Source organism: Lynx canadensis, chromosome A2, assembly GCF_007474595.2.
Source record: "Lynx canadensis isolate LIC74 chromosome A2, mLynCan4.pri.v2, whole genome shotgun sequence".
Taxonomy (NCBI): Eukaryota; Metazoa; Chordata; class Mammalia; order Carnivora; family Felidae; genus Lynx; species Lynx canadensis.
The window spans coordinates 75,157,338-75,170,251 of record NC_044304.2 but is presented as its reverse complement, the minus strand read 5'-3'; the positions used below and the strand labels follow the sequence as shown (position 1 = coordinate 75,170,251).

The 12,914-nt window shown below is 47.0% G+C and overlaps 1 protein-coding gene and 1 long non-coding RNA gene across 2 annotated transcripts in view; one reads left to right on the top strand and one right to left on the bottom strand.

Annotated features, from left to right (window-relative positions):
• Positions 1-12,914, bottom strand: part of LOC115508747 — a 240,454-nt gene that overhangs the window by 106,225 nt on the left and 121,315 nt on the right. The window lies entirely within an intron of this gene.
• LOC115508751 lies at positions 3,961-6,448 on the top strand. The gene is made up of 2 exons (XR_003967101.1): positions 3,961-4,120; positions 5,353-6,448. It is a non-coding gene; the product is annotated as an uncharacterized LOC115508751 (long non-coding RNA).

Sequence of the window (12,914 nt, the reverse complement as noted above, 5' to 3'; positions counted from 1 at the left end):
AAACCATGCCCCATCTGGCCCAGCAGGGATTTTCCGGGACCACAGACACGTGTTCTTGCCTGGGACGGTCTGCTCTCAGAGCTGCTCCTGTGACAGCCTCGTGTCCCCTGCACGTGGTCTCTGAGCAGAGGATGGTCAGCCAGAGTCCCTGCCCTTCCTCCCTTCCCGGCTTCGGTGATGACACCTGTTATTGTACTCTTTTTTTTGCTAATTGTCATTATTACCGGTGGGAGATGATGGCTCATTGTGGATTTGCTCGAATTTGCCTGAATTTCAGATAAACAACAAATAATTATGTAGCTTAAAAATAATTATGTGGTTTATGTCCAAATATTGCGTAGCACTTCGCACTTTTTTTTTCCATTAAATCTGGTGAATCTATGCGAGGCTACTTTTTCACTTGAGGAGCCACAAAAATCTTCTCTCAAATTAATGTGCTACACACACACACACACACACACACACACACACACACATATCCATTTACCTTGGAGGAGAGAGAGTCAAATGCAGACCAACCTAACTGATCCTAATGTTTTTCTAATAAGGTCGGTCAATGATTAGCACGTTTGCTCAGCTATTTAAAGGAGTCCAATGTGAGGAACGTCCAAGGAGCCTGACAGCCATCATTTGTAGACTGAGAACACTAATGTGTGCCACAAAGAACTGTATTATTTCCAAGGATGCCGAAACCGAGGTTAACGTTTCTAAGGGGACTGGTCCCGTGCCTCACGCGTAGTGGGTGCTCTGATGTAGTTATTGGTTTTGATATGACAAATGACAGGTCCACTCAATGAGAAGTGCCCACCGTAGAGAGGAGGGAGGGGGTGTCCGGATCCTGCCTCAGCTGCTCATGGTCCCGTGATATTGAATGGTCCACCTGCACCAGGGAGCTATTTTCTCATCTTTAATGACGAGGAACAATGAAACCTCAGGAACGAATGCTTTCTTTGGCCAGGAAGGAAGACCTTCCTCTGCCTGTTGGTCCTTCTAGCTGGACTTGGAATCAAAGTGATGAGACAGATTGATAGGAGAAAATCAAATTTAGTAGGCATAAGCATTGGGAAGTTCCAAAGACAATGAGGCAACAAGAAGCTTAGGGGAGCTAAGGAGAGCAGAGGACACAAAGGGGCCAGGAGCGGGAAGGTGAGAGGAGCTGTTTGGAAGAAAAAGCTTGCCCAATCATGCAGGTAAGTTCCTTAGGTAAAGGGGAGTCTCTGTTAATAGCTCTCTTGCTGGCACAGGCTCCCCTTTCCAGTGTAATTTGCTGTAGTTGAGGGCGAGGCACAGAGATTTTCCTGCATCTGGTGGGTTTTATTACCTTTAATTCAAAATCATCTTTATGGCAAAATAATATTTATGCCATCAGGGGAAGCTTGCCTTGGGCCCCTACACTATTCATCGTTAAGTGTCTAAGCTTCTGGGCTCTCATAGCAAAGTAGGACTCTCCAGCATGCTGCTCAGGGCTTGGTTTTTAAAGAGAAGTTACTCATCTTGGGGCGCCTGGGTGGCTCAGTCGGTTAAGCGTCTGACTTCAGCTCAGGTCATGATCTCACACACAGTCCGTGAGTTTGAGCCCCGTGTCAGGCTCTGTGCTGAGCTCAGAGCCTGGAGCCTGCTTCCGATTCTGTGTCTCCCTCTCTCTCTGCCCCTCCCCTGTGCATGCTCTGTCTCTCTCTGTCTCAAAAATAAATAAAAACATTAAAAAAATAAAAAGAGGTTACTCACCTAAGAAAAGACGTGATTTTTAAAAAAAAATTTTATTCAACACACAGTGTTATAAAGGTATAAGTGGAAGATTGAAGAAAATATTTTATCCACAGTCCACTCATCAAAATATATCAATGTCTTTCCTCTTTTGGGCTTTCAGGTTTGTCCCGTTCACCGAAGGTTGACGTCATGTCTGCATCCATTTATTCCACGTGACCAAGGGAAGCGGTCACACTGGACGAGATCTCAGACTCTCTGCGGGGCGGAGGGGAGCTGCCCCAGGTGAGGCGAGCACACCAGCCTCTCAGAGGTTAACCGAGCAGGTCCAAGCTTCAGCACCTGGCCCTCTGCACAGGGTCTGCCTGAGTCCACACCTGCTGTGACCCAGCCGCCTCTCCCCTGGGGCTGAGGTCTGGGGCCATCAGAGCAGATTCATTCAGGCAGCAGCGGGATGACCTGGGGGGACAGGACGTCCTGCTCCCTCAAGTGCTGCCCAGTTTCTCTCTTCCTGGCGACAGCGGGGTCCTGATCAGAACCCTCCACTCTCCTCATGAGGGTTGGGTGAAAGCTTTGACTACTCTTTCTGCCCTGCTCAAGAGTTTCCCTCTATTATTTTTTAAACGTGTGTCACTGTTGGAGAAATGTGATCCTTTAGTGCCACTTACAGAAGAGCACAGATGCACCACAGCAAGAAGAGAGGTAGAGGAAAGGAAAGCCATTGTCACTTGTTGACATACATTTTTGAGCCCAAGATGGAGCCCCTCCAGCACAGGGTGCCTTGTAGTCAAACCGAGACTTAGGTACCTTTCCCATCCCAGTAAATGCTACCCTTGACCAGAAACACCATTTATCCCAGCCAGCCAGTGCCCAAACACCAAGAATCGAAAATCTAAGGCTCATAAAACTCCCTCTTGCCCATAATCCCTGGGGAATCGTGCTCTGCTGTGTGTGAGGCACTGAAAGCCCCAATCCATGGATTATTCCTTTGAATAAAAGACATCACACTATACAAGATAAATTGTTTTACTTTTGTCATTTGACACATTCAGAGGAGTCCTTGTCTGGAGATTTGGGACAGGCTTTATTAAAGAGTCCTGGCCAACATGGGGCGCCTGGGTGGCGCAGTCGGTTAAGCGTCCGACTTCAGCCAGGTCACGATCTCGCGGTCCGTGAGTTCGAGCCCCGCGTCGGGCTCTGGGCTGATGGCTCAGAGCCTGGAGCCTGTTTCTGATTCTGTGTCTCCCTCTCTCTCTGCCCCTCCCCTGTTCATGCTCTGTCTCTCTCTGTCCCAAAAATAAATAAACGTTGAAAAAAAATTTTTTTTTTTAAAAAAAGAGTCCTGGCCAACAGTTTTGAACCTTTAATCTGAGCAGTATTTGAATAACACTGATAACCATAATTGATAGAAACAGAGTTTTAAATGCGGACCATGTGAAATAAAATTTATTTTCATAAATCAATAGATGGTTGTGGATTTTCTCCCCCAAAGTAAGATTTCCTTACTGGTGACCATGTAAAAAATAGAGAAAGTAGGAAGAAAAGAGTTCACCTGATTTCTCCCCACCTACATTGCTTACCTAATATGGAGACTCTTACCACCTGCCATTTTGCTGTGTACGTGTCTCCCCCACTGTCACTCTCTTTTCCACTTAACATTTTTAGCACAGCTGCCAAGACACCTGCTCGAGGGTCTGAATGATGGCCCTGAAATATTCTTTTAGCAGAGTATTCTACTCAACTCTTCACCAACTCAGCACAACATTACAGCCTGCACTTGGGGACACTTGAGACTTGAATCTTGATTATAGTTGAGTATGTCTGCCTTTCAGTTTTTACCAAGAGGAGTTGCTCAGGAGCTGGGTCTGGTCATGGGTGCTGAAGGACCCAACCCTCCGGCCCAGCCAAGTGCCCTTTCTGGCCGTCCCCACTGCCCTCTCCCTCCAGGCTGTCAGCCTATAATTAGCATAACTAATTACCATAAATATATCCAGGGGGCCCTGGTATACTTGTCATAGCTGAAATGGAGCCTTGATTTCAGTAGGAAGCCAATGCTCCCTTTATTTCTTTACATTTCATTTCAGATGCGTTCCTCAGCTGACCCTTCACAAGGCCCCGCCTTTACCATTTCTGAGGATCTGACCCTGGAACCGCAGGACCTGGTCCCGCCCCCTGGTCTGCACCGCCCCTGCTCTCTTCCCCCTCCCTCCCACTCTCTCTCCTTTCTCTCACCAGTATCTGCTGGCACCACCTGGAAGCAGCAGCTCAGACCCTCTCCTGACCTCTGCCACTCACCCAGGTGGTTTCCTCCCAGCAGGTGCAGCCACTATGTCACCCTGGGCTTCTGTCCACCTGCCAGGACTTGGAGCCAAGCCGGGTCTCCTTGCAATCCTATGCGCCCTCCTGTTTCCCGGTAAGTCTGGACTCCCTCCCCTGTACCCAGTGTGGGGGGTGGCCTGGAGCCTCAGGGGCTTCCTCCAAGCAGCCTTGTGGAGGTCAGACTGGAGCAGCCAACCTTGATCGTGGCACGCACTGGCAGCTCGGCCATCCTGTCCCGCCGGGCTAGAACCAAGTTCAGCTATATCCTGGTACTGCCACAAGGAGGGCAAGTCACAGTGACCTTAAATAATGGGACCAACATTATGTTATCAAATTAATGCTGAATAAAGTCTAAGAATATGTTCAGAATCACGATTTTCAAAGTTACAGTATCCATTACCAGTTGCCCACACATCCTAGTATTGTGGGAACATTGATGTCCATTACCTCAGAGCCACCTGGTAAAATCTCAATTCTAAAAATTTCCAAGCACGCCTGGAAATCCACGTTAACTGTTTTGTATCGGGTCTTCTTCATGTTCAGCCCCGAGAACGGGCTCAGCCCTAACTGTCTCATAGAAATCTTGTATTGCTTTTGAATTTTGTTTTAAAGTGTAGTTTAAAAAGAACTCACGCATCTTAGAATGTTAATAATCACTGCGTAATATTGAACACTTACAGACAACAGGTGATGGTTAGACAATCTGATGGTTAGAAAGACCTGGAACCGGTTCTGTCTTGATCACTTTTCTCCCTTCCTCTCATACAACCTTTGCTTCTTTTACAAAACAGAACCTTTTTTTTGCTCCCGATTCCCACGGACTCCATCAGCCAAGTTAGAGGAAAGGTTCATGCTTGGAGAGCTCAAAGCAGCTTCTTGGGCTGAGTGTGGCTTTTCCCCTGTGGAGGACAGACACCAAGTGCTACAGAGAGTGGCACAAATACTCAGGACTTGCTTTATGTCTCTTTTACCCAAATGCAGATGCTGGAATGAAATCCTCTGAAGCGTATTACACACAGTGATGCACACAGCTGTGATTTCATTCAGCAAATGTGGTCTGGCACCTTTACTGCCTGAAAACATGATCTGCCTCCTTCCGTGTAAGGTTGCTAGAAATTGGCTTCTCGTGATCTTCACCAGGAGACTGAGAAGATAGACTTTCACTTAAGACTTTGTGTATCCCTGTCTTTGCGGGCACTGATGTCTCTCCCGGTCAAAGAACAGGAGTGGGTGCTGAGGGGCATAAAGGGTGGACTTTGTTGAATGCCTTCTGTATTCCCCTTAGAATTGATTTTCCTCATTTCTTTACCCTGCTCTGTGCTCCAGGAGGCTAACGCCCACGGACTACACTAATGGACATCTTTGTTGTGATTTCCACTGAATGTCGGCCAGTGAGAGTTGAAGTTCAAAGGAACCATGACCTCATCATTTGACAACAATTTCCATTCCTTGGGCACTAGACTTCCAAACCTGTGGATCCAGGGCCCTGGGAGAAAAGAAACAGATTCTTTCAGTGGGTTAATTGGTATAAAAGGGAATGGCCACTCCCACCTACACCTCTTGGGTCCCGAGCACAAATTCTGTCTCTGGGGTAGAGGGCCCTATATGTTGGCCCCAGGGGAGGATGCAGCCAACCCAAGGCCACCTGTCAGGAGGGAACCCTGAGCTCACTCTGCTCCCAACTCCCAGCCTCTTCCTGATGCTTCCACTTACTGCTTCCAAATAGCAACCAGAGAATAAGGAAACCCATCCATGCAGTCCATGAGGGTCTACTCGTAATGCCCAGAATGAGGTAAAGAAAGATGGACAGTCCATCTGGAGGAGCAAAAGGAAGAAATCAAGCAGATGGTCACTTAAGTGGGTTATGTTTTCCACCAAATAAGTAAAATAAGCTGGGGAATAGGGGGCCACTTTGAATTTGCTTAATGTTTGTTAACTTTACAAGAATATATGTCGGCATTTGTGAGCAAATTTGGGTTGTCTCAGACCTGCTGCCCTACCCAGTGGAGCCTGGTCAGGACACTATGAGGGCCATTCATGAAGCCATGGCTAAGGGTCACAGTGGGCACGCATCTGAATGAGTTCCTTTGTGGGCATTCTGCCCCAGGACCCTTCCTGCTAGTGGAAGGGAAAAGGCTAACAAAAACCACATATCTTCTCTGTTTAGTGAGCTAGTTTTAGCAGAAAGTGTCAGGGAAAATACATGGAGAGCACTCAAAATCCCATAACCAGACTTAAATAAACACTCACAATGTGCAAAGAGGATGATGCTTTGGAAATCTGTAGCTGGCAGAGTTTTATTTTCCCATATACATCATGTCACTGGGAGCCTTTCTCAGGTTACACCAAACATTGACAGATACCATCCACAAAAGCAGGCAGTGGCCGTGCCCAGAATAAGCTCATTTTAAAAGTTAATTATGAGTTGGGGCGCCTGGGTGGCTCAGTCGGTTAAGTGTCCGACTTCGGCTCAGGTCATGATCTCGCGGTCTGTGAGTTCGAGCCCCGTGTCAGGCTCTGTGCTGACAGCTCAGAGCCTGGAGCCTGTTTCAGATTCTGTGTCTCCCTCTCTCTCTGACCCTCCCCCGTTCATGCTCTGTCTCTCTCTTTCTCAAAAATAAATAAATGTTAAAAAAAAAAAAGTTAATCATGAGATAGTGAGCTTGAAAGTCAAATTTAATTGGAAAAAAAGCGATTTTCTAAATTTCCCAATCTCCTATTTGATACATTGGTATGCAAGCCTAGCCAATTAGGAACACAGAAATTCACTATTGGTGCTAGATGCAGATAAGTGGGGGTGTGGTGTCCACAAAGTTTGCACGCACCCCGAGACGAAAGGCTAGGGGTTAGCATGTGGTGTGAGATGTTGGGGAGAGAGAAAGTGAAGGTACTTTCTGGTTCCCTTGTCTCTGAGAGGCTTGCCCCGCAAAGGATAGAAACTTCTTCAACAGATACCCAAAACCCGGGGTGGGGGGGGGGAGAACCTGAGAATATCTGCCTGATGTCAAGTTCTGGAACACGGCCCTAGAGGAACACCACCATCAGTGGAGACATTGGCACAGACCAGCCCAAACCAGCCCTGACTGTCCCTCCGGGCGGCACGGGCTGGTGACCCAGATGCTTCTTAGCATCTGTGAGAGGGTCAGGGCGCCGAGGGGACCACAGGAGGCAGCAGCCGGGATCTGGATGAGAAGCTGAGTTGGGAGCTTTGCATCCCAAGGCGTGCTGTGAGTCGGTAGGGGTGGGTTCGGGGCTGGTAACTGCACAGGACAATTCAGAGGGAGAGTCTGAATCCAGAGAGCGGGGCCAAGGGCTGGAAGAGGGCGGCAGGGAGACTGTGAGAACTAACTCTCCTCCCGGGTGCAGTGATGGCAGCAGGAGGCAGGGAGACAGAAGGAGGAGGAAGGGGACAAAGGAGACAGAACTAGCCTGAAAGGGGCTGTTCTAAACCAGAGGAAACTGTCTTCAGTTGGTAAGCTTAGTGCCTCCTCCAGCATCAGAAGGAGGAAGAGATGACATGTGTAAGTTCAGCAATGATGACGCTCCCATCCCCTGCCACGCACCAGAGGTGTAGCCTGGGTTTGCTCTAACCACTGCGCCCTGCTCAAGGTGCCTGCGTGAGGGGGGAGGGGGCACCAGTGGGGACCACAATCCATCCCATGCCCACCACCGTGAGCCCATGCCCATGCCGTGAGCAGGGCTGTGTGAGCCTGGAAAAAGTGCCTTTTTCTAATTTTCTGTCCAGGTTGTGCAGTGTTTTAATTAGTAAAAGGAGACTTCTGTGCTAAGGGAGGTCCTGTTTAGAAAGCAGTAACTACATAGAGTTGTGTAGGCAAGATACAGGGTTTTTACAAACGTAATCCATGAAGCTTCCTGAGCCTAAAAAAGATAAACTAGTCTGCAAAAATAATTGTCAAAGAACTAATGAAAATAGTATTGTTTGAATCTGGTAAACCAAACTTTAAATTCCAGAGCACAGAGACAGACTGACAGTCATGAGAAATGTACTAAAACAACAACCACAAAAGCCTGCATTTGCATAGACCCTGGTAACCCAAGGGGGTGCAGTGAGAGGAGGAGGTGAGCTGGAGCTTCTCCAGAACCTTCTGTGGAGCAGAGATGCCAGCACCCACCCCAGGGATGGTGTGAGGTTATGAGATTAGAAATCCAAATGCTTAGCGTGCAGCCTGGAGGAAGGACTTGGCAGTAATTATCAGTATTTCTTGTAATTTTCACTTCTGCCTCCATTTCTTAGAAGGAAATAATTGGGACATTTACACAAAAAAACCCTTCCTTGATTGATTTTGTAATATTGCTATCTGCACAAGAGATACCTGTGTCTACATCTCTGTCTCTGTCTCCATCTCAATCTCTATCTACGTATCTCTATCTTTATCTCTATCTCTATTTTCTAATCTCAATCTCTATCTATGTCTATGTCATTATCTCTATCTCTATTTTTCTCTAGCTCTAGCTCAAGCTCCATCTGTCACCTATGTCTCTGTCCATTTACTCCTGTCTATCTATCCAGAAATGGATTCATGGGATTGATGTTCCCACCACCTGACAAATATTCTCCAGACAAATCAGAAACCTCAGAAACTGCATGGGTGATGCCCCTGCTTCCATGGCAGTCTCCTGCGCCAGCTTCCTGTTGCCCGGATCGCCTCCTGATGACAGCCGCTGTCTGGGCTTGTGGAGAACAGCCGAGTGCGTCAGGGACCCTCAGCAATTCGTCCTGAGATTTCCAGGGAGTCTGGGTGACACAGGCCGCATGACAAAGGGACTGGGATGGAGGGAGGGCAGGCGACTGTGGTCCCAGACGGGACTCGAGGGCCGGGTGCTGCGCCACACGAAGGCAGACGGAGGCTGGTGCTGCTGGGATACAAGTGCCCGGAGGAGCACCCTTGTGTGTGGTTCTGTGACCTCGCCAGGGTCTGCGCGTGCCTGGTCGGTAATGCAGCCTCGGTACCCACTCGCTGAACGGATGTGTGAATAGATGAATCTTAGGGAACAGTACTGAGCAAGCACATTCAGGGTACTTCCTGTGATGAATCCTCAACCGTGCATTCTAGAGCCTTGAGAGACATACGTACACACAGACACATACATACCTGTGTGCACATACATGTAGGCACATTATTATTACAGAGTGGTATGTAACATGTATGTTACACATACACACTATGTTATAATAAGTTTACATGGAAGAGAAAAAGTATCCTACTTAAGACCATAGGTTCCAGACATAGATCCTCTGCTGCATCCAGACATAGATTTTCTGCTGCAAATTACTATATTTTTTAATGTTTTATTTATTTTTGAGAGAGAGAGAGAGAGAGAGAGAGAGAGAACATGAGTGGGGGAGGGGCAGAGAGAAAGAGGGAGACATAGAATCCAAAGCAGGCTCCAGGATCTGAGCTGTCAGCACAGAACCCGATGAGGGGCTCGAACTCATGAACTGTGAGATCATGACCTGAGCCAAAGTCAGACGCTTAACCCACTGAGCCACCCAGGTGCCCCTCCCTCTCTGTTCTAAACCAGTAAAGGACTTCAGTCTTTTAACAGGAAAATGGCTTCCTTATAGTTATATCATTGGATAGTGACAATCACACAGTAATGAGAGAAATCTGCTGATGAAGTTAGTTACCAGCCCTATTTTGCAGGATGATTTGGGGTAAATACTGTGGGTCTCTTCCTCTGGCTCTTAGCTGTGTGCTCAGAGCGCCCCTTCCTCTTACGGCAACAGCCACCAGATCTGCGCTGTGATCAGCCCCGTATTCAACCACCTCTCCTGACAAGTGCTGGCAGAATGTGGTTCCTGTCCCGGCTCGTCCTGGTGGCCTCCCTTGGCAGCGTGAGTGGCTCTACCCACGGGACATTTCATTCAGTGAAGAAAGGTGATATTAAGCATCGACAATCTAGTCGTCCATGTGGGCAGAAGCTGCCCACATGGTCATTCAAACTAAGTTGACAAATTCCACCATGAGCTTGAATTCTTCAGCAAGAAAGTATGAACCTCACACCCCAAGCTTTTCATTAATGAAGAACAAATGTGTACTATTTTAATGAGTGTCAAAATTTCACTAATTGTTGCTTTTGTTTTTTTTTTTCAGATACAAATGCAGACATTTTAATAACACGATGCGTACCATCCATTACCAAGAAAAAAAGGAAACACAGAATTTTTAGTATGGCAAATAAAAACAGGTGTCTTAAGGAAGAATGTAAATATATACTCTTATTGACAGAGGCCAGACCAGCCTCTAAGCCAAATTCTATGTATTTCTTCAAATGCATATGTGACCACAGACAAAGTGTTAGTGAAGAAAGGAAATGAAGCCAGGAAAGGACAGAGGGATTTGCCAGCGAGCCTGAGGATACACCGAGTTACTGAGGCAGGTGCTGGGCTGTATGACTGCACCTGCTGGGATCCACTGTATGGAAATGCACCACTGACACTGAACAGAAGCCCTCCCACTATGCCACACCCCCGAAAACATATACACATGCCTTTCTAGCTCCCAAGGACCTGGCCACTGTCTATACAGGACTTGTCTCCTGCATCTGTGTCCTCAGCAAGGTCTGAGCTAGGAGCCCAAGGACACAATCTGTGATGTTTCTTTCAGTTAGGTCACTCGATTCTTATCACTGTTGGGGACTGAATGGCTTTTGTAAGTGTCCTGAATTTTCTACTTCTCTGTTGATGAGAAGCTTCTTGGGAAGGAAGCCATGTCCAGTGTGCAAAATGGTTTGCTGGCTTTGAATGAATAATGAATGAATGAATGAATGAATGAATAAGAGAATGATGAAAACCACAAGGCCTTTGTTGTTTTCTTTGTTTGAGAATGAGAGAGAGAGAGAGAGAGAGAGAGCATGAGCAGGGGAAGGACAGAGAGAGAAGGAGACACAGGACCCAAAGCACACTCCAGGCTCCTAGCTGTCAGCACAGAGCCTGATGCGGGGCTCGAACTCATGAACCTCGAGATCATGACCTGAGCTGAAGTCAGATGCTTAACCAACTGAGCCACCCAGGGGCCCCCATAAGGCCTTTGGAGTGATAAAAACCTGGATTTGAATTCCTGCTCAGCCACTTAACTGACAGCACGATCCAGGAACGTTACCAGATCTTTCTCATAGGGTTGCTGGGGACCGAAGGAGGTTCCACACAGGACAGTGCGAGCACAGGGTCAGCACATCACAGTGTCAGTTCCCATTACAACTGAATGGCTTCCCTGAGCCATCTCAGCTAACACAGGAGCTCAGGGACTCTTTAAAAGTCACATCTTGGGGCGCCTGGGTATCTCAATCGGTTGAGTGTCCGACTTCGGCTCAGGTCATGATCTCGCAGTTCGTGAGTTCGAGCCCCACGTCAGGCTCTGTGCTGAGAGCTCAGGGCCTGGAGCCTGCTTCGGATTCTGTGTCTCCCTCTCTCTCTGCCCCTCCCCCGCTCATGCTCTGTCTCTCTCTCTGTCAAAAATAAATAGGGGCGCCTGGGTGGCGCAGTCGGTTAAGCATCCGACTTCAGCCAGGTCACGATCTCGCGGTCCGTGATTTCAAGCCCCTCGTCAGGCTCTGGGCTGATGGCTCAGAGCCTGGAGCCTGTTTCTGATTCTGTGTGTCTCCCTCTCTCTCTGCCCCTCCCCCGTTCATGCTCTGTCTCTCTCTGTCCCAAAAATAAATAAACGTTGAAAAATAAATAAATAAATAAACATTAAAAAAGAAAAAACTTAAAAAAAATTAAAAAAAAAAAGTCACATCTGACATCGTCCTCCAGACAACAGTGAAGTGTTGCTCTAATTCTAAAACAACTAACAATTGTGCATAGGAAAAGAGTCAAGGGTAATAAACCAAAATATGTATTTCCTCCAAGATTGTTCTTCATTCACAGCAGACTATAGTAGTGTCATGGCATCTAAACCAATAACTATAGTAATTGTTAGATTTAACCAAGCTTGGGACGTCTGGGTGGCTCAGTCGCTTAAGCGTCTGACTTTGGCTCAGGTCATGATCTCAGGGTTCACAAGATGGAGCCCTTCGTCGCGCTCTCTACTGCCAGCACAGAGCCCTCTTCAGATTCTCCGTTCCCCTCTCCCTCTGCCCTTACCCAGTTCATTATCTACCCCCCCCAACTCTTTCTCAAAAAAATAAACATTTAAAAAAATTTCACCAAGCTTTGTTAACATTCTAGAAACCACTGATCTAGAAAATGTACAAAATTTTGCATAAAGTTGTGGGGTTATTATCTCATTTGTTATTGTGCAGTAACAAGACTTTTCTTCCATTTCTCATGATAACCATATGGCTCTCACGCTCTCACAAATACAGCGAAAAATCTATAACTCAGGGAGTGAAAAAGAGTTCAAGGATAGTTGTGTTTGAAGCAAAACTTAGAGGAAAATTTTGAGTTTATTGTTTCCATGTAGAAGATAACATTGAATTATTATAACATGGGTGCTTCAGTAAGGTTCTGGGATCTGATCATTCTTTATACTGGGAACATAATAAAATAACACTGAGAAGGATCTTACTGAGAAGATCTTTCCCTGCTTCTAAAGCCAACCTTGCCTCCCCCATCCTTGCCTCCTCAGTCCTGATTCATGCCCCGCTCTTGGAGAAAAAACTGGCAATGCCATCTCATGGATTTACACGTGTCTTTCACTTCATTTTGTAGGTTGACTATCGTCCTTTCTTGCCTTTTCACTGTTTTTATGAAACTTTCACTGCTAACTTGCTCACGTGCCTCTGATTCCACTCCCTTGCTTTTCAAATGGAGACACCAAGATGAGAATCCCTCAGGATCAACTCTCCTTAATGCAATATCAGATATTGCACATATGTTGCAAGCTGTCTGGAGCTTCCCTTGAGAAGATCATTGTGCATTGCTA